The sequence below is a fragment of the Mus musculus genome, chromosome 4 (assembly GCF_000001635.26).
Source record: "Mus musculus strain C57BL/6J chromosome 4, GRCm38.p6 C57BL/6J".
NCBI classification, from domain to species: Eukaryota; Metazoa; Chordata; class Mammalia; order Rodentia; family Muridae; genus Mus; species Mus musculus.
In genome coordinates this window covers 105,986,633-105,992,632 of record NC_000070.6, presented here as the reverse complement: position 1 = coordinate 105,992,632, position 6,000 = coordinate 105,986,633, and positions in this window count along the sequence as shown.

Genomic DNA, 6,000 nt, shown 5'->3' with positions numbered 1-6,000 from the left:
GGAGCAGAATTGTTAAAGTATGTGTGTGCGTGCCTGCATGCATGCGTGTGTATGTGTGTGTGTGTGTGTGTGTGTGTGTGTGTGTGTGTGTGTGGTGTGGTATGTGTGTGTATGTGGGTATGGTGTATGTGTGTGTTTGGTGTTTGTGTGTGGTGTTTGTGTGTGTGTGTGTGTGTGGTGTGATGTATGTATGTATGTATGTATGTATGTATGTATGTATGGGATTGAATAAATTGACTTACAACCAATAATGGCTGGGTTGTCAACAATGGCCATCTACAAACTGTAAAACCTGAGCAGTTCCAATCCATTGAGGTACTTACAGCTTGGAAAGTCACTGTGTTCAGTACCCATTAAAAGGCCATGGCGCCTGGGCAAGGTGGATAGGTGACACAGCTGTTTCCTTGATGATCTATCTGTCTTTAAATTTTTAAAATAATTTTAATTTATTTATCTTGTGTATACATACAATGATTCAGAGATCAGAGAACACTTTGAGGTGGGAGTCAGTTATTTTTCTTTCCCTTGAATATTTTCTTTATTTACATTTCAAATGTTTTCCCCTTTCTAGTTCTCCACTTTGGAAACCCTCCATCCCTTTCCCCCTCTCCCTGCCTCTATAAGGATGCTCCTCCACCCACCCACTCCTATCCTCCTGCCCTGACATTCCCCTACACTGGGGCGTTGAACACCCTCAGGCCTGAGGGCCTCTCCTCTCACTGATGTCCAACAAGACCATTCTCTGCCACATACGTGGCCAGCTCTATGGGTCCCTCCATGTGTGTTCTTTGGTTGGTGGTCCAGTCCCTGAGAGCTCCGGGGGGACTGGCCTGTTGACACTGTTGCTCCTTCCATGGGGCTGTAAACCCCTTCAGCTCCTTCAGTCCTTTCTCCATTTCCTCCATTGGAGACCCCTGAGCTCAGTCCAATGGTTGGCTGTGAGAGGGTCAGTTTCTTTCTTCTATCATGTGGGTCCCAGGGGTTCAGGTCAGCGGGCTTAGAAACAAGAGTGCTTACCTACTGAGTAGTCTCTTTCCTCTTAATATCTGTGTCACCTACTGGAAGTTGACGGCTATTTTAAGGGTGAGTCTTCCTGCCTCAATTAATCCTCTCTGGAAATGTCCTTATAGCCATGCCCAATGGTGTGTGTCCCAGGTGATCATAAGTCCTGTCAAATTCACAGTCACAAGCAACCGTTGTCCTAAGTGACTTTAAAATTCTGAGGCCATCAGACAGGCAGCCACAGGATGGAGAGAGGTCCCAGCTTGCCTTCCATCAGCTGAATGATATGGCACAAGTCTTTTCCACCTCTAATCCTTTAGAGAGAAAGAGGAGAACTGGCCCAAGGCTTGCAGGTAGAAGCATGAGGTAATGTTGACTTGGATGCCCAACAAGTGTCCATTGATTGGCTATACTGACATTTTCAGATGGGTTGGGGCCATGGCTAATGGACCACTTCATCCTTTGTCCATTTCAAAGCCTGGTGTGAATGGTGCAGGCATCTAGAAGGGATGCACTGGGAAACTAGAGCATGGGCTAGGAGCCAAGTGGACTAACTACTGCCCTTCCTCCTCCTCTTCTTCCTCCTCTTCCTCCACCTTCCTCTTTCCTTCCCCCATTTCCTTTACACTGTTGTGGTTTTAAAACTCACACAATAAGGTTTTAAGGTATGCAGTTAAGCAGTGCTGTGTCTATTCCCATTATTATTCAATGGTTCTCTGATGCTGTGTCCTTTTTTTCAAAGCCAGAAATTTGAACCTATTGAACAACAGCCTTCGTCTGCACATTCTTATCCCAAGCATCACAGCCTAACATATGTTTCCAGGATTTCTACTGCTATGGCTACTTCAGATGTGTACAACCTTACAGTACTTCTCCATTGGCTCCTGGCTTATTTCATTTAGCCATGTAGTCCTCAGGATCCATGTATACTATAGCATGGGCCAGGATTTCTATCATTTCTAAAGTTGTATACTTTTCCATTGGATGTATATTTCACATGTTCTTGAGTTATTCGTCTGTCTGAAGAGGATTGCTTCCAACTATTGGTTTTTTTTTTATAATCCTTTTAAAACCTGAGCTGAGCACAGTCCCAGATTTAGTCCCAGTGCTTAAGCTGATACAGAGGGATTTTGAGTTGAGACCAACCTGGGTTACATTAAAATACTGGTTTCATGAGCAAAACCAACCAACCAGTTAACTAACAAACCAACCAACCAACCAACCCAAACCAAAATAAAATCTGTGGTCATACTAACATTTCTTTGATAGTCAGCTGCTTTCATTTCTTTTGTTTATATATTCAGAAATGGAATTGATAATCAAATGGTAATACTATATGGTTTTTAAAGGAAACTTCATATTGTTTCTAAAGTAACTATATAATTCTCATCCTTACTTATAGTAGTGTCCTGGAAATATTTAGTCGTCATTGGCTCCTGAACTTACCAACTCAATCCTATTCTCATGGTCAAATGGCATACTCTGTGTGTGTGTATGTGTGTGTGTCCACGTACCGAAATGTCCCTTCTTTATAAGCCTGATAGTCATACAAGACTAACCTAGTCTGATAATCTACTATTAACCTGACTGTTTCTGTAAAGATTTTACTTTCAGATAAAATCACATTCTGAGATATTGGGGGTCATGGCAGACATCATAATTCAGTGTGTCACTTTTGGGGATACAATTTAACCTACAGTTCCACTTCAATTAGTATCTCCCAGCTTATTATGTCCAGAGGTCATCCAAGTGTCCAAGACCCAAAGAATGGGAATGAGCTGGAAAAGAAGAGTATAGGGACCCCAAACAAAGAGTCGCGACTTTTAACTCTTTCTAGAAGCCACCAGGATAAAACATACTCAAGCCCGATGCATGCTTCCCTCTAGAATTGAGAGTAAGTTCCTGGCCAGAGTATCTGGTATCCACCAACTTGGTGGCCATGGTTGAACTGGTTTGATTAAAGGCTCAGATGGCTTCTAGCATCAAACTCTGTGTTAACTGATATTAATCTGTAAGGGTGGAATTTAGTATTGGGGTGAGACAAGCCTATTCTGATCTTCATTTATTGGTAGCACAACTGAAAAACCAGGCCTGGGGTGTGTGTTTCAGAGACCACAGCAGGCCGAGAAATGTCTAGAATTTAGCTGACAGCCTTTTATTTTTGAGTGTCTAGCTGCTTGGTGTTAGGAGATCGCTTAGTTGGTTTTATTTGCTCACCGGGTGTTTGGCGGCTGACCTTAGTAGAATGTCTTTTTGGTCCACTGGCTTACTCCATGACATCATGCCAACTGTGGATACCATGTGACACCCAGATTTTCCTTCAGAAATGAATGACTTTCCTCCAGTGGTAGGAAATGCCTCTATCCTTTGAAACTGCCATAGGGTTGTGGGAGTTACTTCACTCAGGACCATGCCTGACTGGTACAGGCTGTGTCTGGTTACTGGTCCACATGGAAATCCCATCACTTTTGCTCCAAAGAGGGTAAAGTTAATGGCTTTCCAGTTTCGGAGATGTTTTTCAGGTGTGTTGATAACCTTACTACAGGCCGTTTTCCCTCTGCTCCATCCTTCTCCCCCCTTCCTTCTGCAGGTACAAATCTCGTGGGAATGCCCTGTGATGTGTCCTTTGTGTGACCTCTGTCTCGGCACTCACTTCCCAAGGGAAGCTGGCTCTAGTATGATATATTCTCATACATGAAGACGAGCATCCCACCTCCATAGGGGAAAGTCCTGGAGAAAGACACATGTAATTACATGTGGTTGTAGTCAGAATCCATTTATCTCATAAATTAAACAAAGAATGGACAGATCCAAGCCCTGGCTTTCAAAGACACTCCTGGATAGAGAACATCTTTTTGGCTTTGAGTCAATATTATGAATTTGGGAGGGGAATGCCATACATAGTGAAAAACACCTAACTGTGTATTTGTTTAGAGGATATTTTCTCAGTGTGGGAAGTCTCTTTCATTGCAAGGACTTGCGCACGGCACTGTTGATTCTGACAGGTATGAAAAGCTCAGCGGCTTCAGATGATGTTGTCTGTCAGCGGAGGCCACACCCAGAGAAGGGTGTCCTTTGGTCCTGGGTCAGTGTAAATACATCACATCTGGTGTGAACTGATCGGCGCTTGCCAGAAGAGCTTTCTAAGAAAGGAAGAATTTAAAAGGGGCTTTTGCAAAGTCAGCAAGTAGGCCCTTCCAGCTGTTTGGAAGATATTCTGGCAGGGCTGAGGGTCATGGCAGGCTGGAACTGTCATGACTGGGGGCAGGGGTGTGTGTAGAAGCCTCCCACCCACAGAGCTGGACAAACAGACAGTTGATCTTAGCCTCAGTCAAGTAAAGTAGATTTCAAGTGTCCTTAGCTTCTACACAGTGTAGCAGCAGGGATCTGTGTGCCCTAAGGGATAGACACCAGGAATATTCTCAGACATTCACAGGCTGAAATCAGCCCTCTTGGGAACACAGGTCCTGAGGGGTCAGGCCCGAAGTCCTTGTGATTGCCACCCAGTGCTTGGAAGCGTGCCCTGGCTGTTCACTGGCTGATGATACCTTGATATCTTCCTCAGTGATAGCCAAGGATCTTGTATGATGAAGATATTGTCATGCTCCCTCAGGATCCTATTCTCTTCTGCCTGGGAGCATGGAGTGGCTGACCTTCTGTCTCTTAGTTAGGCCCAGCAATGTGAATTAAGATGACTGGGATCACAGGAGTGGAAATGGATATATGCTTTCTAGATGGAAGTGTTTAAGAACTAAAAAAGCCATTGATACAGCATTTGTTGATGTGAAAGGCTTTAGCTGAAAAGAAACAGAAAATAATGCTTTACTTGGAGTTTTGTATTTGGTAATTAAAAGGATTGCCTCTTCAAGGTTCAGAGAGACCATTAACTATCTGTTTTCAAGAGTTCCCCCTTTAAAGAAAGGAAGCAAAATAATATTTGCCACACACAATGGTTTTGTTTGACCCAAAGTGGGCCAAGCTAAAGACTATTTCATTTATTTCCTTTAACCCTGACACTATCACTACATCGGAATCATCAACGTTATCTCCTAATGTCCTGCTATCTTCTGAATGTTGTACGTTTTAGTGTTTAATAAATTTTTAAAAATTCCTGGGGTTATGACTGAGACCTAGTCATAAAGATACCTCTAGTTCGTGTATGTCAAAGAAGCTGAACATAGTTTGAAAATACAGATGTCAGCACTGGACATCAGACTGGTTGACAAGTGCTCTCGGAGCATGCAGTGTCCAGTGAAGTTAGCACCCCAGCACTTGCCACTTTCAACGTCAATGGTGCCCTTTATGCAGTTACTCACCCATCTCTTCTCTCACTCACTTTTTGAGTTGCTCACTCAAAAATATACACACAGTTTCTCCATTACATCAATGACTGGGCTTAATTCAGGGAAACGGAAGGTCAGCCTTCCCATGTTCCTGGGAGGAATACAGCAGCAATGCTAGGGATGGGCATGAAGTCCTTATCATGGAAGCCCTTCCATGTCCGCTGAGGATAGCACATAGCCAGGGGACCAAGGTACCGTGCATCAAGGCTGGTCAGACACTGGACACAAAGCCTGTCTTGTACAGGGATTTCAGGTGAACACCGCCATGCCCTGCTCAGTAGCATGTGTACGCACCTATTAAACCATTTGTGCAGATTTCTCAGGCTGCTTTATGATCCTGTTTCTCGGCCCACTTCCCGCTGATCCCCACCATCCCAGGCTAAAGCTGATCTACTTCCTGCCACTGTAAATTTTTTTATTCTTTAAAAGGACTTTACACAAAATAAGCAGAGCTACCCCTATAATACTGGTGCCAGGGCTCTCTGTGGGAGTCCCCAAGGGCACAGGTCCACAAGTCCTTCATGGGAGATGTTAGAACATTGGCATGAAACTACATTCTCACCTTTAAACAATTTAAGTTACTTATGACAGTTAATACAATGTAAAGAACATGAAAATAATTAAACTATGGTAGTGTTTGGCAATAATGATAAGG